Source organism: Scyliorhinus canicula, chromosome 6 (assembly GCF_902713615.1).
Source record: "Scyliorhinus canicula chromosome 6, sScyCan1.1, whole genome shotgun sequence".
NCBI lineage: Eukaryota > Metazoa > Chordata > Chondrichthyes > Carcharhiniformes > Scyliorhinidae > Scyliorhinus > Scyliorhinus canicula.
This window is the reverse complement of record NC_052151.1, coordinates 46,433,257-46,455,936: the sequence shown is the minus strand read 5'-3', so window position 1 is coordinate 46,455,936 and position 22,680 is coordinate 46,433,257.

Genomic DNA, 22,680 nt, shown 5'->3' with positions numbered 1-22,680 from the left:
AGGGGCCAGATGGCCTACTCCTGCTCCTAGTTCTTATGTTCTTATGTTCTTGTGAAGCATTTCTGAATGTCAATGATAGCCCTGAATTTCATTGATGTGATTTACAAAAAGTGTTAGATCACCTACTGACCTCCAGAGGCAAATACATAGCATCTCCTGAGGGAAACTCATTTGTATTTCACGAGCTGGACATGATTCCCATTTCTGTAATTGGTGCAAGCAGTCAAACTCTCAGGAAATATCTGTGCAGCCTTTCAAAAACATTGTTCAGCCTGTCCAATCCAGAGGAATATTGGGACCAGAAGGACAAAGATAGGAAAAGCGCTTGGCTCTTTTATTTTTCGTTCTAAAATTGTTTCAGTGCCAGTCTTGCTAATAATCTTATTGCAGTTGTCTGGATTAATGAATATTCAAATTGCCATTTGTGCCCAGAGGGTAATACAGCACTGAGCCAGAGATGAACAATATACATTGCTTCAGAACGCCAAGCTTCCTGTACTTGGGACACTGAAAGTAGTTTAGCCATGTTCTTGGGTGTGGATTCCATCAAGTCAAATCATCAGAAAACACAATGGGTAGGATTTTCAGGTCATGCCTGCCCCAAAACAGGAAATTCCCACCCGAGGTCAAAAGACCTTTATATGGTCCAGCAGATTTCTGCCCGCCCGCCCGTCCACAATGATTTCTGCTGCGAGAGGGACCGGAAAATGTATCCCAATGTCAGGGACCGCATCTACACTAATGACACCCAGTTCTATCACACTGTCATTTTTCCTGCTGTCCCTGATTTGCCACGCCTCCTATCCGACGTTCAGTACTAGATAAGGAGAAATCTCCTTCAATTCGATACTGAAACACCGATTGCCTTCAGTCCCTGTCACTTACACTGTTCTCTTGTCACTAGCATCAACCCCCTCTGCGGCAACTGGCTGAAGCTGAGCCAGAGCATTCGCAAAGGTAGGACTCCCAGATGAGCTTCAAACTGTGTGTCTGCACCAGCGCTAAAATTGTCTCTTTCCATCTCTGTAACATTGCCTAACTTAGACCCTGCCTCAGATCATCTGCTGCTGAAATCTCTGTCTTTGTTACCTCTAGACCTGACAATTTGAATGCAGCCTTGACTAACCAACCACCTTTCACCCAACATCTTCTGACATGGACTTTATGGGCTGAATGGCCTCCTTCTGTGCTATAATGATACTTTAACATCAACTTGTATTCATGGATAGCTCGCCTACCAATACATTTTTATATATTTGTTCATGGGCTGTGGGGATCACTGGCAGGGCCAGCATTTCATGCCTATCCCTAATTGCCCTTCAGAAGGTGGTGGCGAGTCACCTTCTTGAGCTGGTGAAGCACAGGTGGTGCCAGTACATACACAGTGCAGTTAATGTAGGATCTGCACAATTTTTACCGATCTACCCATCTTACCTCACATCAAGCCCTATTCACGCACCGTCCTGCATTTTCGATGCCTCAACCTAGTTTCTAAATCCCTTCTTGATCAAGTCCCTCCCTCTGTTTTGTTTCTTATGATAATGCCTTCCCTGGAGATTTTAAGCCAGTTGAGTGTGCATGTTGGTGGTGTTATATAACTGAAGTGGGAAATGGTTCAGAAGGGCACTTGGCACAGAAGATGGCTGCCTGACACACAAGATGGAGACACAGAGAATAAAGCAGACATAACTGATACCTGGAGCCCAGCGGGGTGCCAGTGGGACAGATAGGAACAGATCCAGAACAAAGGGAGCCAGACAGGAAGATTAAGAAATACATAAATGCAGGACACCACTTGAATAAAGCTGACTTCAGCCAAGGTGTACACAATGATATGCTAATACGAATGTCTTGGGCCATTTCCTAAAACAAAGGGACAATCGATACTGCTTTCCTGCTGCTACCTGTAACCTTTTTGACCTCTTTAACTTTATAACCATGTGTAAATGGCAAAACGCTTACAAATAGCGATGTACAATCTATAAAATATTTAAAGATAACAAGGTGATAATTGTTTTGTATCTGGGCTCATTGTGAACTCAAAGCATAAAATGAATGACTGCCATTCAAACCACGAGAACAGTTGGCTACCGTATCGCGGGGTATGTGCGCTTTCTCCCGAAGCTTCGTGTAACAATAAACTGCACTGATTGAACACAGCAAGTCTGACTCCCAAAGTGGTTGATTTTCCCACAACATAACTCATCGAGCATAGTAAGACTGGCACCTATCCTTCTACGGAAACCAACTGTCCTTTTCTTGTCCATCTTCAGGGCATTAAAAGTGAAATAAATTCCAGGAATTTGTCAACTCTTGGACCACTCCTTCACACTAACGTGCTTTCAAAGAGCAAAATTCTGATTAAAAAGGTCTCCATCAGTAAGACATCACCACCAAAGTGACAAACTGCAATATGAGAAGCTGTCGACAATGTGCTCACCTTTAACTGATCCCAGGACTATAGAACTCACAATATAATCTGATTTTAACAATCCCAGCAAACTGAAAAATGTTTAGTGTTTGGTATTTTCACTGCTAGCAGAAGCAGTGCCCTCTGAGCAGCAGGAGGAAGAGAAAATTAACAACGTTAGAGGCAAAACCTTAACCTGGAAAGAGGCCACATAAATATTTTGCCTATGGGTGACAGAGGAGTCGTGTATGCGGAGCATTGTCCTGTCAACAATTCTAAAGTTATCTGCAATAGTAAAACCTGATTTAAGGAAATCAGCAGTGACTAAGTACTCTGAGACCATGAAAGTGAATCCTGCCATTAATGTTCTTGAGAATTGAGTCTCTCCAAACACAAGGAAGTATTTTTTCAGATGCTGCATTTTTTCAGAACTGGTCCACAGTATTAAAGAAGTAACTGGTGATGTGTTAGGCAGGTTGGTTCGATGTGGACTTCACTCGATGCAGGGAAGTTAGAAACAGACGTCTAACACTGGAGAAGATCCAACACTGTTTTATTCAACTATAGAACTGCTATCCATATTCAGCTGTGGGTTGACACTATACTGATCTGACTGGTGACCTTGTAATAGCCTGAGCAGACTTACTAGCTACCGCATGGTGTTTGCACTTGCTAGCTCGTGGACTCTGACTGTCTCAGTCGCTGGGTCCCGAGAGAATGGGAAACCTAGTGCTCTCTGGTTTTATAGTAGTAGTGTCCTGTCTGGTGATTGGCTGTACTGTGTTGTATGCTTATTGGTCATCCTATGTGTCAATCACTGCCTGTCTGCATCTCATTATATACATGAGTGGATATTATGACAACTGGTGCATTATATTGGAAGGATTATTTTCATTCATCTCCACAAGAGACATCACGAGTTTTCAATGACAGCAATGTGTTGACATGGTCCTCCTCACACATAAGAATACTGAGTGCTTCAAAGGCTGGAGAGGAGGGACATCAATCTTCAAAAATAAAAGATTGGTGTGGGAGATAAATGATCGGTACTCTTTGACATTTTTGGATCCAGAAGCCTTAAATTGCATGAATAGACTCAATTCACACCTTTGTATTTCTGTGCATCCTCGATTCATGAATTCCTATGATGAGTTGTAAACTCAAAGAGCCAAATGTACCATCCCCACATCACAAACTTCATAAAAATAAAATTAGGACTTTGAAGCACTTTTAAATCTAACAGTAACTCAAATGTACATACACCTTAAACAAGCAATGGCTTCTAACATCAGACCATGAAAGGTTAAGCAGCTTTTAGTTCAGTGGAGCTGACATACAAAAAACTAATTCAAACAATAGAATCACATCTTCCACAACCACACGCAGTCACATAAACCAAATTAAAGGTCCTTCAGTTGCAAATTACGAATCTTCGTCATGCACTCCAGTTGTCTTTCCCTAGGTTCTCACAGCATTTTAACTTTTGCCCTGAGTCCTTTTATATTTTTCTTTTTTTGAACCTATTTCTGGCATTTCATTAACCAGATGATGTGAAAGCATCCCTGAGGGGCATTAAGGTCAATTTCTCCATCCTGAATCCATACTCTGTTTATTGCTTTTACATCTCCATTATCTCTCTCAGCAAATTGTGAGATTGATTGTTATGAAAACCTCTGGACGCGATTCTCAGTCCTCGTTACGCTCTCGCTCGAGTGAAAGGAGGCCGGTGAATAGCGGGAGAGACCGAAAACAAGAACCGTGCCAGGCGCCAAACAGCTTGCCATGCAACCGGACTGCTCCCTTAGGCGAAATTGGGATCTCGCCGTAGTGTGGCGAGAAACCAATTATCACCACTTAAGCCCTATTTTCACACAATCAAAGGGAGCGACCCCATATCCAATGGCTCCCGTGATTCATTGGCTTCCCCAGTAAGTGGTCACGTTCGGGCCGATTAGAACTCCTTTTGAAAAACTTGAACCTAGCGGAAGGGCTTCTTCGGAGAGCCAAGGAGGTGAGTAGCCATCTACGCTCAGAGGCAAAGAGTCTGGTGCCGCTGGGCTTGCCGGCTCCCATGGGAATTTGTGGGGAGGGAGGAAGATGGAGGTGCTGGGGTGGCAACCCCTGGATCATGCATACCTGTTCAGGGGGCAACCCTAGCTCCTGCCCGTCTGCCCCACCGACCACCATAACCCCCAACGACTGCTGAAGCCTCTGGTCGCGCAGCGGAAGTCTGTTGCTTATAGTGAATTGGCAATCATGGCTAAGTGAGCATGCCACACAACCCAAGTGGAATCCCGTGGGTGGGCGGGCCCTGTAGCATGTGGGAGTCATTTCCCAGAATCCCAATCACACCTTTATGCATGGACACTGTGCTTGAACAATGTGGGATGCAACACCACACACGCAGCAGCCAACATCCAAACATCAAGGGGATGGGACACAGGGTGGGGGGAGATGCCTACGTCTAGGTGTCTCCCCAGGATGCTCATCTGAGGTGGAGATAGTCAGCCGCTTACCTTGTCCCGTGACCCTCGTGCCCCTGGCGGTTGTCCTCTGGGGGCTCTGTGGCCGGAGGACCCCAGCGCAATTTTCAATCACACATGCACAGCTGTGCCGCCCTGTCCTGTGTGTTGACCTCCAGATGCTACCTCATCAGAGGCGTGGAACTCGGGGGGAGCTCGTGGCCACCATTCCCACTGCATGGGACAGGTTCGGGTTGGCACCCAGCACACCCTCATCCCGAGAGGTGCCCATAGGGCTCTGGAGTTCACCTCGGGATGGTGTGGCATCAGGTTCGAAGATCGGCTGCCCCTGAATCTTATGGCTCTGGCGGCCCTGGCTGCTCTCTGATGTCTGCACCAAGGTGTTGATGCCATCGGCAATGATCCTCAGTGACTGGGCCATGCTGTGCAGTGCCTTGGCAATGCCGACCTGCGACTGGGAGAAGCTCTGCAGTACCTCGGCCATTCTCATCTGAGAGCAATCCATGTCCCGCAGAACCTCATCAAGGTCAGCCTGGTATTGGATCTCCAGCGAGGCGGAAATTCTGGCGAGACCCTCAGCAATATATGTCAGCGACTGCGCGCGCCTTGGGCACCTTCACTCATGGTGCCAACGTCATGCACCAGGCTCTCCACTGCGGTCAGCACCCTAGCAGTGTTGGGCTCGGGGCCACGCATTGCTGGTGACATCCCCTGTGCCTGTAGCTTTTGGGACTCCTCCAATTGGCTATGGACCTGCTGGAGTGTTGCTGACAGCTATCTCTGAATGTACTGACTGCTCCCTAATGTCTCCATCAGCTCCGGGTAACCCTGGATCAGAGGCTCGGCATCAGGCTGGGGCCCAGCTGGGTTGTGGGATCCAATAGCTCTCTGACTACTGTCTCGCCTGGGGGCTCCTGCCTCCACCTGATGTGCATCAGCAACTTTGTGGTGCTCACCAGATTGTGCCCCGGAAGCTTGACCACTAATGTTTCCCACCGAGGTATGTGTCTCTGCACTGGAAGAGGGCGGGGATGACAGCTGTGACGCATCGATCGTGTCTTCTTCAGCGCTCCCCTCCAGTGTTCTTCTGGGAGGCAAGAGAGGGAGGACCTGTGGGAGAACGGACATGTGGTCAGTGGAAGGGATGGGTTAGTCAGTGTGACAGTAACAACTCAGGTGTGACAGTTCCTCCAGGTGGGTGGGTGGATTCTCACCTATGCGACTTCCTCTAACCTCCTCATTGGTGACCGCTCTGTGTTCTGCCACCCTTGTCACCTCGAGGACCTGTCCCTTGAAGGTGGTGAGGCTCCGTGTTTCCAGCATGCCTCCGCCTGTTTTGATCCTCTCCTAGCGATTGTGGGAGAGCTTCTCCTGCGGAGACGCAGAGAGGGCATCGTTAGCCATACGCGTGGTTCAGTGGTAGGAGAGCGGGTGTGAAGGAAGGGATGGGGAGGGTTGAAGGGAGAGGGAGGTTGAAGAGGGAAGGGGGGAAGGTTGGGATTCGCATGGAGGTTTGGAGGGTGGATGCTCACGTGAGGGCGGAAAAGTCTCGATGGGGGAGGTGGAGGATGTCAACCCAGTGTAGGTTATTGGCCTTCTTACGTCAATGGAGGCCAGTCCTCCTGGTCACACCCCCTAAACTTACGACCACCGCCTCCTCATACCAGGTGGCTCTCGCTGCCCTGTTGCGCACCCTCCGGGACACTCAGGGGAACAGTACATCGCTCCTGGCCTCTACCATGTCAACGAGCCTCTCCAGACCTGGAGGCCAGTTTCTTGGTGCCATGGTTACGAGTTGAGTGGGGCTGGCTGTGCAAGTGTTGTTTAACTGCTGCTTGACCTTGTTAGCGAGGGGCTGGTGAGCGCGAATCCAGCTAATCGACTGCCGAGCCTTCATTTGTGGCGAGAAGCCTGTGTATGAGGCCTTGTTAAGTGGACAATTAACGTTAAAATGCATCACCAGCCTCAATGGGCTGAGCGCCGAGAAGCTCGCAGCAGTTCCCGCTCGTTACCACACTTAGAAATCTGTCCAGAGAATCGTGCCATATATGTTTCGCAAATGGTCTTTGGGGAAGGAAATCTGTCAACTCTACCTGGTCTAGTCTACATGTGACTCCAGATCCACAGCAATGTGGTTGACTCTTAAATGCTCTCTCAAAGCAATAAGGGATGGGCAATAAATACTGGCCTACTCAGCAACGCCCACATCCCATGAAAGATTTAAAAAACACTGATTCTCTAAGTGCACAATTTTTCCTTTTGTTTTTCCATTTCTCATTTACCCCCTCCTCCTTTTGATAATCTACTCATGACCATTTTTCAGTCACTTGCTGTTTCCATATACTCTTTACATTCTTCATTTAAGTTAATGAATTCCTCTTTCAGGGGCATCTTTTTGTCACAGACTTTGTGACCACATGGAACCCATACTTACCCCCTTTGCTTGTTCTCTTGCTCCCACTCTGATTTGTTCATGCCCTGCCTGCAACTTCTCCTGCAATGTTTCTTCATATTGCTGATCTTCTTGTGCTAATCGTCTTTCACCTTTCTACTAACACCCACAAGCAGTGTGCCCATTTTGGCTTTCATCACCCATAGCAGTTTCATCCCATTCAAAAAACAAAGAACAAAGAAAGAATAAAGAACTTTACAGCACAGGAACAGGCCCTTGGGCCTCGTTGATCCAGATTCCTTCTTTCAACCTACTACTTACTTCCCAAATGATCTGTATCCCTCCATCCTCCACCCATTCATATGTCTATCAACATACATCTTAAACATTGCTATCATGCCTGCCTCCAGCACCCACAATCCTCTGCATGAAAATATTTCCCTGCACATCTCTCCTGAACTTGCACCCTTTCACCTTGAACTTGTGCCCCCTTGTAAAAGAGTCTTCCACACTGGGAAAAAGCTTCTGACTATTCACCTTGTCTATACCCCTCGTAATTTCATAGACCACAACCAGGTTTCCCCTCAGCCTCCATCTTTCCAATGAAAACAATCAGAGTTTATTCAATCTCTCCTCATAACTAACACCCTCCAGACCAGCAACATTCTGGTAAACTTTCTTTGCACACTCTCCAAAGCTTCCACGTCCTTCTGATAACATGGCGACCAGAACTGCACGCAATATTCCAAATGTGGTCTAACTAAAGTTTTATACAACTGTAACATGACCTGCCAATTCTTGTACTCAATGCCTCAGCTCATGAAGCCTTCTTGACCACCTTATCCACCTACATTGCTACTTTAAGGGAACTATGGACCTGAACGCCCAGATCCCTCTGTATGTCAATGTTCCTAAGGGTTCTGCCAGTTACTGTATAATTCATATTTGAATTTGATCTTCCAAAATGTATCACCTCGCATTTGTCCGGCTTGAACTCCCTCTGCCATTTGTGCGCCCAACTCTCAAATCTATGACAAAGAGTCATCCAGACTTGAAACGTTAGCTCCCTTTTCTCTCCATAGATGCTGTCAGACCTGCTGAGGTTGTCCAGTATTTTCTGTTTTTGTTTCAGATTCCAGCATTCATAGTAATTTGCTTTTATCCCCAATCTATCTATATTCTGCTGTATCCTCTGACAGTCCTCTTCACTATCTGCAACTCCGCCTATCTTAGTGTCATCTGCAAACTTGCTAATCAGACTATCTACATTTTCCTACGGATCATTTATATATATTACAAACAATAGTGGTCCCAGCACTGATCCCTGTGGAACACCACTAGCTATAGATCCACATTCTGAAAACCTTCCACTGCTACTCTCTGTCTCCTGTTGCCAAGTCAGTTCTTTATCCATCTAGCTAGCACACCCCAAATCCTATGCGACTTTACCTTTTGTACCAGGATGCCACGAGGGGCCTTGTCAAATGCCTTACTAAAGTTCACATTCTTTCCCTCATCAATTAATTTGCCACCTCCTCAAAAAATCTCTATCAAGTTGGTAAGACATGACTTTCTCGGAAAAAAAACCATGTTGCCTATCACTAACATGTCCATTAATAGTCATAGAATTTACAGTGCAGAAGGAGGCCATTCAGCCCATCGAGTCTGCACCGGCTCTTGGAAAGAGCACCCTACCCAAGGTCAACACCTCCACCATATCCCCATAACCCAGTAACCCCACCCAACACTAAGGGCAATTTTGGACAATGAGGGCAATTTAGCATGGTCAATCCACCTATCCTACACATCTTTGGACTGTGGGAGGAAACCGGAGCACCCGGAGGAAACCCATGCACACACGGGGAGGATGTGCAGACTCCACACAGACAGTGACCCAAGCCAGAATCAAACCTGGGACCCTGGAGCTGTGAAGCATTTGTGCTATCCATAATGCTACCGTTCTGCCCTAAAATGAATGTAGAGTACCCAATTATTTTTTTTTCCAATTAAGGGGCAATTTAGCATGGCCAACCCACCTAGCCTGCACAAACTTTGGGTTGTGGTGGTGAAACTCACACAGATACGGGGAGAATGTGCAAACTCCACACGGACAGTGACCCAGGGCCGGGATTCGAACCCGGGTCCTCAGCGCCGTAGTCCTAGTGTTAACCACTGCGCCAAGTGCCGCCCTGTTAACTTCCAAATGTTCACTTCCAAATGTGAATAAATCGTGTCCCTCAGTATCTTCTCCAACAGCTTCCCCACCACTGACGTCAGGTTCACCGGCCTATAATTACCTGGATTATCCCTACTTCCTTCTTAAACAATGGGACAACATTGGCTATTTCCCAGTCCTCTGGAATCTCTGTGGTCAAAGATGATGCAAAGATATCTATTAAAGTCCCAGCTTTTTCCTCTCTGGCCTCCCACAGCAACCTGGGATATATCCCATCCAGCCCTGGGGACTTGTCTACCTCAATGCATTTTAAGATGACCAACACTTCCTCCAAAATTATGCTGACATTTCCACACACCCATCTCTAACCTCAACATCTGTCATGTCCCTCTGCTTGGTGATTAGCGATGCAAAATAGCCATTAAGGATCTCACCCACTTCCTCTGACTCCATGCATAACTTCCTTCCTTTGTCCTTGAGTCGGCAGACTCTTTCCGTAGCTACACTCTTGTTCCTTACATATGCATAAAATGCCTTGGGATTTTTTTGACCCCGCTTGCCAATGACATTTTATGGCCCCTTTCAGCCCTCCTAACTCCCGGTTTAATGTTTTCCTACTTTCCTAATATTCTTCAAACGTTTTGTCTGTTTTTTCCCAAACCTTATATATGCATTGTTTTTTTTTGACCAGCCTCACAATTTCCCCTGTCATCCATGGTTCTCTATTCCTGCCATTCCTGTCCTTCATTTTGCAGGGGGATGCCTGTCCTGCACTCTAATCAACTGGTCTTAATAATAATAATAACAATAATAATAATTTTTATTAGTGCCACAAGTAGGCTTACATTAACACTGCAAAGAGGTTACTATGAAAATTCCCTCATCGCCACACTCCGGCGCCTGTTTGGGTACACTGCGGGAGAATTTAGAATGTCCAATTCACCTATCAGCGCACCTTTCGAGATTTGTAGGAGGAAACCGGAGGCCGGAGGAAACCCACGCAGGCATGGAGAATGTGCAGACTCCGCACAGACAGTGAGCCAAGCCGGGAATCGAACCCGGGTCCCTGGCGCTGTGAAGTAACAGTGCTAACCACTGTGCCGCCACTAGTTCCTCAATTTCTTTTAGAGCAAGGTTTTTCAAAATATGGGTTGTGATCCACAGGGTGGGTCACGGATGGCTGTCAGGAGTGTTGCAGAGAAGTCGGTCGTGGTATACCCGCAGTGGTGGTCCCAATCATGGAAGAAGGGTCAAATGGCTGCTACTGGCTTTTTAAAAAGAATGAAACGAGGCTGTGTGCAGTATTCCAACCATAAGCAGCAGCAGTGAGCAGGTCACGTTCCCTGCACGTACACTTGCTGTCAAGCACCCTGTACTGATTTGCTTTTGGTGCCAAATCACGGAGGAAAGCGTCTTCCATTTTCTAGCTCCAAGTAATCAGGGGCGGGATTCTCCGACCCCATGCCTGGCCCTTGATCGGGGCCCACCGATCCGCGGGTGGGCCTTTGCCGTGGGGGCACTCTTTCCCTCCGCACCGGCTGCTGTGGAGCTCCACCATGGCCGGTACGGAGACGAAACCCCCTGCGTATGCGCTGGGATGATGCCAGCTCACGCTGGCGCTCACGTGCATGCACCAACTGAGGCCCTTTGGCACCGGTTGCCGCCAAGCCCCTTCCACGCCGGTTGGCGCGGCGCCAACCCACTGCCGCTGGCCTAGCCCCTGAAGGTACGGAGGATTCCACAACTTCCAGCGGCCCGCGCCGGAGTGGTTCATGCCACTCCTCGGCGCCGGGACCACCCGCCCCACTGGGTGGGGGAGAATCTCGCCCCAGGACTGTGAAGTTCGATCAATTTGTTACAAGGAAGAGATGACCAGAGATACAAATAGGTAGTGTATCTACTGGCTAGGATCTCACATTGCAATCTGCTGGAGAGAGTTGCTCAGGAGAATTCATGCCATGGCAGAGCAGTGCTAGTGTTAGCTCTGTTTGGAGCCCCCGGGCCTCTGGTGAGCAGCCAACAAAGAAGAACCTTAACTCAGGAACAAAGCAGTATAAAGATGATTTCTTGAGGTATGGTTTTGGCAATTGCACCAATACAAATAAGGATGCCAAGCACATATGTGTTATATTGTTATGGGCCAAGGTTTAAAAACTCCAAAGTGCATTATGGAGTTCACCTGACCTATAACGTTTTTGTTGAATTTGGTTAGGATGAGCACAAGAGCCTTCACATGAGGTGTGAGTCAACAGTCTCCCAAGACAGCTTAATCAAAAACAAGCTTTATTGTAAGAATTTAGTTAACATTTTTATAAACACACACAGCAAGCATTTTATCAATTACAATCATAAAGACCCCACAGAGCTACAGTAATCCATGTATAATCTTTAATGAATTTCCTCTCAACTGTTCCAATTCAAAACAAAATCCACTGTACCAAAAACCCCTTTTTCAAAGGTGCACTGTACGTTCACTTGCCCACAACCAAGATGCTTCTACTGGAACAGCTTTTAAAAATAAAAACAAAGGAAATCAGAGAAAATACAGAAACACTTCTTTCTCCTGTACCCAAGCAGTCAAAACTGAAAGTGAAACTAAGAAAAACAGCTCACAGAGCCACAGTCAGGCTCCACCCACACAATGACATGTGATAAGACAAAAACCTTTCTTAAAGGGACACTCACATGGCAATATACAGGGAAGTACTGGCAAATGAGAGAAGTTTCAGAATTTGAAAGAGAAGTGGTGGATAAAAAGTTCTTTTTGAGGTTGAGACCCCGGAGTCAGCTATTAGAATTGACTTCAAATGAAAAGACAACGCTGCTGTACCTGACCTGTGGCAGCACATTCAAAGCAGGCCAAATGTCCATGAGGCTATCAGCATTCTGGAGTAGTATCTCCCAAGAGTAATGTTGTTACTCCCGGGAATTTGTTGTTCTTGCCCTTCACAACGACCTACATGTGAAAGTTTGGATTTTCCATTCTCACAAATATGAAAACGGCACAGAGGAACTGGCTGAACTCTGCACCTGTTATGCACATTGCCCTCGCCTCCTGTGAACCCGATTCAAGTGATCATGAGGACCAAGCTGGCTCTCCTTTCATATTAAAGGTAAGCGAGCGTGGCGTGTTTTGCGAAGATCGGTTGGCGTGGGTAGCAAAGGTCTGCTGGCTTTAGTCACGAAGGTCAGCTGGTTGGCAAAAACGGTTCCTGGGGAAGAAAGTTTGAAAAACACAGCTTTAGAGGGTCAAAAGCAGCCAGAATGACACATACCCATTTCTCTTTTAAAGGTACTTCCTTACTCATGTACTGTCCTACCTGCCCATCCACTTTCACTGAACAGGCCCATACTGGGAGCCGAAATCTATTGGTAGGTGAAGCTACATGTTCCATCTTACACTCTTAGTTCTACTGTCTGACCTGAACCCATGCAGTTGGGGAAAATGGTTGAAACTGACATCTCAGTGTGCCTCAATATTCTTTTAACAGTTTTTATACTCTCAAAAGCTTACAAACATCAGTTCCCTCTGAAAACTTACAAATGTTACTGCTCTCCTTCCTTCAAGGTAAACTAATTCACACAAATGCTATTGCTTTATTTATTTATTTATTCCAATTGAGGGGCAATTTCATGAGTAGAAGTCACTTCATCGTGTCTGTAGTTTCATTTCTATGTTTTTATTCCAAAACCTTGTGGAACTCTGGGCTGTGAAACTTGGGCCAATTTCTGATAACTGTCCATTATAAATGACCTTTTTTGCAGTCCCATCACTAGAAATTTAAATGTTGGTTCACTTTAAGTTGAATGCATTCTTGCTGAAGGACTGACTCCAAATACTACCATTATTGAGTCCCCTACTATCAACATCTTGGAGGTCACCATTTATGTGACATAGGTATTACATGTTAGGAAATGTAACGTTATAGTTTCAATGGAGCTTATGGTTACTGACTTTTAATGTAAGAATATTGAAAAACGACATTCAAATAGTTAAGACCTGCTGCTAACCCAACCAGAATTGTGACTTGCTGGCAAAACAAAAATTTCCTGGGTCAACCCATTTTCACGGCCTGTGTGAATTTGGGCAGGTAAAAGAAGCACACTCGCTGTAGATAAAGAAATTTGAACACAGGCAACATTTGAAGACATCAAGACATTGGACGGTAAGTATCTCAAAATTAGGTAATTTCTGGAAGGCTACAGAAGGGCATTAAGGCTTTCTCCACCCAGCAAATGTGCCAGGCTGGAGCGACAGACAATTAGTGACAGAGAAAATTTAAGGGGAAATAATCTGCAAGCTCCCAGCTCACAGGCCGGTCGATGTGTTGTGGTTGGCATGGGGGTGAAACTCAGACAGAAACCTATTGAAATCATATGACAGTTTTTATATCTTCCCACAGTTGCTCACAGTATAAGCATATCTGCTTTTGTGAGACAATGGCCAAGAGATACAAGAAATGTACTGTTTTGGAGAAGCAGTTTGCTTTTAAGGAAGGGAACAGAACAGATGGGTCGTTTGGTGATGTAAAGAACAAGGATTCACTGAGGTGGGCCGTGCCCATGGAAATTGGACACGGGAGACTCAGACTAAGTGGAATGACTTTCGAAGAACGCTGGTAGTTGCAACTTAGTATGGTACTGAGAAGTTAGCATGATAGAGAGGCAGGAATAATACTGGACTTGTTCTTGTAATGCTGCACGTATGTCAGACGTGTAGCACACAGGAAAAGATTATTTTTCTTTCCTGAGATGTTGGCAATCCTGGCAAGGCCAGCATTTGCTTCCCATCTGTAATTCCCATGCAAGAGGTGGTAACGAACCACTTTTGTGAACCGTTGCAGTCTATAGGCACACCCACAATCCCGCTGGGAAGGAAGTTCCTGGATTTTGATCCCGCAGGTGTAAGTTGCAATTCAACTGCATCAGTTAGCTAATGCAAAAGTACCTTTTCTTTAGTTAAATGTCTTAGTTGCCTGCTAAGTCATGCTTGATTTTGTTGATTTTAGTTTTTTTTTACAGTAAGTAATAGCCTTAAAATGTGAAATCTTGCCCTTTGTTTTTTTCTGTTGGAGTTTGGGAAATTCATCTCTTTTTAAAAAGTTATCGGTCACTCCGAGGATTGTGAAATTATTCAGGCTTGTGGCTGCAATTGACTAATATCTTCACTGACTGTATCAGCTCTGTGTTAACAACAAGGACACAAGCAGGAAATGACTAACTCTGTCAGCCCCTGTGAAGAACATTCTCTGTGATTAGTTGCCAAACAGATGAGTCAATACCTGGGACTGGAATTGAAGCCAATCTGGCTTTGTTAGATGATGACCATTTCATCAAACCTTCTTTCACATTCCCCTGTAGACCCATCTAATAGAATACACAGTCACATATATTTGTTCCTTTGGGTCTCCTGTTCTACCGTGCCTACAGAGTTGGAGTTCCTGGAATCACAGAATATCTGCCAAAATGTGCTCTGTCACCTCTGCCTGAAGATGCAAGTAGATAAACGCTGGAGAAAAAAACAAAATGAAAAATTTAAAACATGATTTATGTTGGTGAATTTGGGAAATAGCGAAGATTCAGCGCAATGAAAACAGTGTTTTACATACTGTTTGAATATTTTGATTCAGTCACTGATTACTGCTGGCAAGGGATTCGAGACTTCAGTTATTGGCTTGCCTGAGATGGACATTTACTCCAAATGGGGAGAAGCGTGATGTTACTGGCCTCCATCTGGTCGATGTTATCCCTGATTATGGAGCATTACAAACTGCAAAATTGGTGACCACTTCCATTCAAAAACAAAAGCCATACTAAGCCGTAACAAAATTATTGACGATTCACGTCATATAATTTAAATAAATCCTGATTAAACATCCACTCGGACATGTTGCAATCACAATAATTAATGCTAAGTGGCTGGATTTGGTTGATGCGCATATTCAACAATCAACTCCAGCAATTCGGTGGTTAAAGTACTTGGGCCACTATGTAACTTCTTAAATCCACTGACCTTCTGATTTTCCATTGCCAGCTTTCACAGTAACTCAAAGTATACAATTGGTTCACCACACAGCATATATCATTGTCAACGTCAAATAAATAACAATTCCCAAAGTACTGAGCTATAATTTACACCGGTGTGCTTGCAACAGAGCTAGAACTTGAAGTTGCTTCTGTGTTAATTCTATGATTTACAGTAATGGAATCAATATGATTGATGAGTTTCCTAAAGCAATTCTACGAGAAAGAAGCAAGCGATGGCCATCTTCAGTTCTTCCAAGTGGAAGTCGATAATGTTTCTCGTTCCATTGTTCCATGGAATAATATGCACAAATATATTTGTAAACATGCGCTATTTGTGATTTTTGAAAAGCTTATCAAATCTAAATCCTTTTGGGACAACCTATGCTGGTGGGCATCTGAGTTGACACCATTATCCTTCATGCACAATGAACCCAGAAAGATCAAGCTGACGTGGTGTTGTTCTTGTGGTATAGTTTTTGCTGTATTCAGGGATCTTTCACTGGCTTATAATTGACTATGGAAGAAACTTGTCAGTCATGACAGAAGATAACCACCACGTAATAAATCACTGCACATTGGCTTTGCACAGCTCAGCCCGGACATCATTACTGATTGTGTTCACTGTTGAGGAAGGTAAGGGTCATTACAATGGATTGAACTGTAGATATGAATTAATCTCCTCAGTGTAGCTGCTACTTTGAGGGTGCTGCTTGAGCTTTGACAGTACAAATTAATTATAATGGTCCTTCACTCGGGAAGAGCTTGTGTAATACTTTGCCAGCAGTATTTGCACAGGCCTGCTATAAAACATGTCCAATATCTTTCGGAATTAACTCATCAAAGATTGTTCTTATTTGTGAAAGCCTCTTGTGAAATTCCGAATTGCCGTAGCAGATTACAAATTCCATATTATTTCCAGTATCAATCACTTTATTGACACACTCATTGAGAATACTGCAGTTCTTCCATGTAAGTATGATATTGGAGACCATGCACCTGCTCATGCCAAACTGTGATATTAGGGGTTGTTATCCACTTCTGGCTCGGATGTGAGTACTGGAGGTCAATAGTCTAGTCATTTTGAAAGGTTTATAGCTAGTACACTGCCCTTAACTGCACTAACTTCAACCAATAGATGGGTTTTATGCAGGCACAAGCTAAAAAATAAACATATGGAATATTTTGTGAGAGCCACGAAGAATCCAGCACGAGTTTGTAGAATAGAAAGAAATAACTTTATTTACAATTATATATATATATATATATATACAACACAGCAGTACTCCCTTGCTGCTCACTCCTCTCTAGCTGGTTCCATACTGACCAGCTCTATTTATGCAGGATCTCTGCTAATGATTTCTCCACCCCCCTCATTGGGGAAGCTCATACTCCCTAAGGATTGTGGGATTGCCATTAGTTCACAGCCAGTAATAAGCAGGCACGTAATAACAGAATATCACTACCATAAATGGAAACCAATGCGTTACTCAATCCTGGGGCGAAATTCTCCGACCTCCCGCAGGGTTGGAGAATCGCCCGGGGCCGGCGTAAATCCCGCCCCCGCCGTGGCCGGAATTTTCCGCCACCCGGGAATTGCCGGGGCGGGAATCGCGCCGCGCCAATCGGCGTTCCCCCCGCGGCGATTCTCCGGCCAACGATGGGCCGAAGTCCTGCCGCTGAGAGGCCAATCCCGCTGATGTGGTTTCAACCACCTCTGGTGGCGGCGAGATTGGCAGCGCGAGCGGGCCCCGGGGTCCTGGGGGGGGGGGGGGGGGCGCAGGGCGATCGGACCCCGGGGGGTGCCCCTACGGTGGCCTGGCCCGCGATCGGGGCCCACCGATCGGCGGGCGGGCCAGTGCCGTGGGGGCACTCTTTTTCTTCCGCCGCCGCCACGGCCTCCACCATGGCGGAGGCGGAAGAGAACCCCCTACCGCACATGCGTCGGTGGTGACATCAGCGGCCGTTGACGCACAGGCGTATGCGCGAACCGGCGAAGGACTTTTGGCCAGCCCCGACGTGGGCGGCGGGCGTCAAAGGCCATTGGCGCCGGTCCCTGACATCATCCGCGGGAGGTGTCCCCATCCCGGATGTCCGAGTCATCAGCAACTCAGCTTTGAAAATCTCATTGGACTGCGGCGGAGGTGACGGCAGTGGCAGCGGTGGCGTGCCCGAGAAAATAAAAAGACATTTCCTAGAAGGCGGAAACGGTTAAATCTCGAGACGGAAGCATTGACTATCTTGAGGAAGAGAGATGGCTTGGTTTTCTTAATACGGATGTTCAGCTGCGGAGATGGTCCAGGTGTCTGTTGGACTCCCAGTCTTGTACAGACGACCCAACCTATAGATGAAATCCAGGTACGTCCTCCGCAAAGCCATCAGGGATGCCAAGAGACAATACCAGACTAAGCTAGAATCACAGACTAACGACACGGACTCTCATCGATTGTGGCAAGGCTTGAACAATAGACCGGGCTGCAAAGCAACGTTGAGCAGAAACCCCGGCAACAGGAGAGCCCTCCCTGCTGAACGCAATGCCTTGTATGCTTGTTTTGAGCAGGAAACAAACACACCATTGTCAACTGCCCAAGCAGCCTCAGACACACCTTTCCCTACCGTCACAGCCTCCTGAATCAGATTGGCCTTCTCGAAAGTGAGGCCGCAGAAAGCAACGGGTCCAAAGTCCCTGATCATGCACTCAGTGGACCCATAGGCGTTTATTGACGACCCGAGCGTAGTGGGTCGGATCTCAAATAAGGTGAATCAGAGTACAGGCGGGAGACAGAGGGCTGGATTCTCTGCTATCGGGATGCTCCGTTTTGCCAGCATCCCTGGGCTTCCCAATGGCGTAGGGCTGCCCCACAATGGAAAACCCTATTGACCAGCCAGCGAAATGGAGCATCGCACTGGCTTGCTGAACCAGAAATCTGGTGCGATGGGATGGAGAATCTGTAGCCACTGTAGCCACCTAAAATGGACACTGAACCAAACAAAATGGAGAATCGCTAAGACTGTAGGGAAAAACAGTTTAGCCAAGGCAAACAGCCTGCAAACACTCATTAGCATTTTTTGCAAGCAGCAAAACCAGTTTCTGGCCAGGTGGAAGATCTCCAACCAAAGGTGATAATGGCAGAACGTTTACATACTAATGAGGCAGTCCAGATCTAGGCACACACAATGGCAACATTTGGGTTTGAATAACATACTTTAAGTGGATGTCCAGACAGAGCGGCACCAGAAGTATCCACTATAGAAACCGCCCCCACCATCGAGAAAGACCCTCACATTGGAGGAATTCAAAAGATATCGATTGGAAGCGATCCAATCGATACCTAAAGGTAAAGCCCGCCCAGGAAGAGGGAAGGACATTGGGGACCCCTATAAAAATAGACCCCACACATGGTCCTTGTCTGTTGTTTCGTGCTCCGGCTTTGACCAAGACCTCCAACGTGTATCCTGACTCCAGCCGTTGAGCACCAGCCGCCGAACCGTAAGTGCCAATACGACGCTCGCTACGCGAACCAAGCCCGCTAGACCCCCAGTGACCAGCATGCTTTCTGAAGGTTGCAGACCAAGACCGGGACGAAGGCCTCGCTCCCTGACCTTGCCTGTTCCTGTGTAGTTAAGTATTCTGTTTGCTTAGTTTAGTCATAGCTTAGTCCCTTAGTGTGTGCATGCGTATTTATTATAATTGTATAATAAATATTGATCATTTGGAACTTACTAATCGGTGTATCGTTTTATTACTTTGAACCTGACCTTGAGATATCTGTGAGTTGTCTATACGGCAACTGGCGACTCCTGAGCTGAAAAATACATAGATAGAGCCTAGTGGTGTTAAGCACACGGCCTTTAACAGAGGCAAGTTAATACACCCCAATAAACGCGTTTTGCACCCATAGCAAAACGTGCAACAAATCCATCTCAGAGAATCTAGTGGCATTGTGTAAGGTACTAAGATGAGTGGTAAAGCGAAAAGTGCAGAGGATACTGGAAGTCTGCAGAGGGATTTGGATAGGTTAAGTGAATGGGCTCGGGTCTGGCAGGTGGAATACAATGTTGACAAATGTGAGGTTATCCATTTTGGTAGGAATAACAGCAAACGGGATTATTATTTAAACAATAAAATATTAAAGCATGCCGCTGTTCAGAGAGACCTGGGTGTGCTAGTGCATGAGTCACAGAAGGTTGGTTTATGGTTGGTTTAGGATTGGATTATGAGGAGAGGTTGAGTAGACTGGGACTGTACTCATTGGAATTTAGAAGGATGAGGGGGGATCTTATAGAAACATTTAAAATTATGAAGGGAATAGATAGGATAGATGCGGGCAGGTTGTTTCCACTGGCGGGTGACAGCAGAACTAGGGGACATAGCCTCAAAATAAGGGGAAGTAGATTTAGGACTGAGTTTAGAAGGAACTTCTTCACCCAAAGGGTTGTGAATCTATGGAATTCCTTGCCCAGTGAAGCAGTTGAGGCTCCTTCATTACATGTTTTTAAGGTAAAGATAGATAGTTTTTTGAAGAATAAAGGGATTAAGGGTTATGGTGTTCGGGCCGGAAAGTGGAGCTGAGTCCACAAAAGATCAGCCATGATCTAATTGAATGGCGGAGCAGGCTCGAGGGGCCAGATGGCCTACTCCTGCTCCTGGTTCTTATGTTCTTATGTTCTTATGTAACAACAGCAATCTCTCCTTCAATGTTAGCAAGACTAAGGAGCTAGTCATTGACTTCTGGAATCGAAGTATTGTACACACCGCTGTCTGCATCAATGGTTTCTAGGTGTGGATGGTTGACGGCTTCAACTTCCGTGGTGGGCACATCACCAACAATCTGTCCTGGTCCACCCAAATTGACGCTATGACCAAGAAAGCACAACAGCGCCTATACTTCCTCAGGAAACTAAGGTGCTAAATTAAGGGAAGGCTAACACAATTAAGGAGAATCCCAGGGCATTTTATATGTATATTAGGAACAAGAGGGTAGCTGGAGAAACAGTTGGTCCACAAAAGGAAAAATGAGGGAAATTATTTGGAGAGCCACAGGAAGTAGGTGAGATCCTTAATGAGTATTTTGATGATTCACAAAGGATAGGGACACGTTGTTTGGTGGTGTCTCAGAGGGATATGTAAATATTTTAGAACAGGTCGTTATTACGAGTGAAGAAGTGCTAGGAGTGTTAAAAAGCATTAAGGTAGTCAAACCTCCAGGGCCAGGTGGCATCTTTCCCGGATTTCTGAAGGAGACAAGAGGTGAAATCATGAGGCCTCTAACAGAAATCGTTGTTTGCTCATTGGCCGCAGGTGAGTACTCAGAGGATTGGAGGATAGCCAATGTTGTCCTGTTAATTAAGAAAGGTAGCAAGGATAACCCGGGTAATTATATGCCAGTGAGCTTGATGTCAGTGATAGTGAAATTGATGGACAAGGTTCTCAGACATAGGGGGCGGTTTTCCATTATTGTAATCGGCGATCTGGCGGAGAATCCATTCCGATGCCCAAATCGGGACTAGTCCCGGTATGATGCGAGTTTTCGAGTCTATGCCCCTTCCAAAATGGCATCATCACGTCATGAACGCACAGCATTGCAACGGCATTGGCACGTCACCGGCTGGCCCTCATGCGATGCTTCACCCCGATGGGCCGAGGTCCTGACCGTGTGGTTGACGTGCCTTTGGCACCGGCATGGCAGCTGTGGACTGCGTCCAGCATCGCCACACTCGGCCGGGATCTGTGCCGCTAGCTGAGGGGGCTTCCGCAGGGGCTGGGGGGGGCCTGATGGGAGATTGCCAGGGCTTGTCTTGGGGAGTCACAGATGGCGGATCGGGTCCGCGCACGGCCGGCGACATGTTGTACGGCTGAAGATCATCGCATGCGCATGCGCAGCCAAGGATCTGGCCATTCCCCAGCCGTTTTTGGTGCTGGAGCCAGGAATTTCATCCGACGCCGCAGCTAGCCCCTCACCGGACCTAGAATCGGTGAGGGTTCAGTGCCGATTTTGGCATCGGAAAAAACCCATAAATTCTTAGTTTCAGCCGGCACTTAGCCGCTGAAACGGAGAATCCAGCTGAGGATTTATGCACATCTTATCAGCAACAGACAGCATGGTTTTGTACAAGGGAGTTCATGTCTCACTAATTTAATTGGGTTTTTGAGGAGTTAACAAAAATAGTTGATGAGGGAACAGCGTGGATATTGTCGACATGCACTTTAGTAAATCATTTGACAAGGTCCCTCATGGCAGGCTGGTGCAAAAGATTAAATCACATGGGGTCAGGGGTGAACTAGCTGGATGGATTCAGAACTGGCTTGGCTATACATTAGAGAGGGTAACAGTGGAAGGATCTTTTTCGAATGGAGGTCTGTAACTAGTGGTGTTCCACAGGGATCAGGGGCGGAATTCTCCGGCCCCCCGCAGGGTCGGAGAATCACCCGGGGCCGAAGTCAATCCCCCCCCCCCCCCCCCCCGTGGCCCGAATTCTCCGCCACCCGGGAATCGGCAGCGGCGGGAATCGCGCCGCACTGGTCAGCGGGCCCCTCGCTCCGGTCGGGGGGGCCCCCGCGGTGATTCTCCGGCCCACGGTGGGCCGAAGTCCCGCCGCTGACAGGCCAATCCCGCCGGCAGGAATCAAAACACCCCTGGTGCCGGCACGATTGGTGGCACGGGTGGGCTCCTGGGTCCTGGGTGGGGGGGGGGGGTGATCTGACCCCAGGGGGTGCCCCCGTGGTGGCCTGGCCCACGATCGTGGCCCACCGATCGGCGGGCGGGCCTGTACCGTGGGGGCACTCTTTTTCTTCCGTGCAAGAGAACCCCCTCTGCTGCGCATGCGCTGGTATGACGTCAGCAGCCGCTGACGCACCAGCGCATGCGCTGACTTCCGCCACCTGGCGGGGCGCCAAGGGCCGTTCGCGCCGGTCGGTGGAGCGGCAACCACTCCGACATGGGCCTAGCCCCTCAATGTGAGGGCTTGGCCCCTAAAAGTGCGGAGAATTCCGCACCTTTGGGGAGGCCCAACGCCGGAGTGGTTGACGCCACTCCAATACGCCGGGACACCCCCCCCCCCCCTCCCCCCCCCACCCTCCCGCCCTGCCGGGTAGGGGAGAATCCCGGCCCAGTACTGGGATCACTGCTCTTTGTAATATATATAAATGACTTGGAAGAAAACGTTGCGGGTCTGATTGGCAAATTTGCAGATG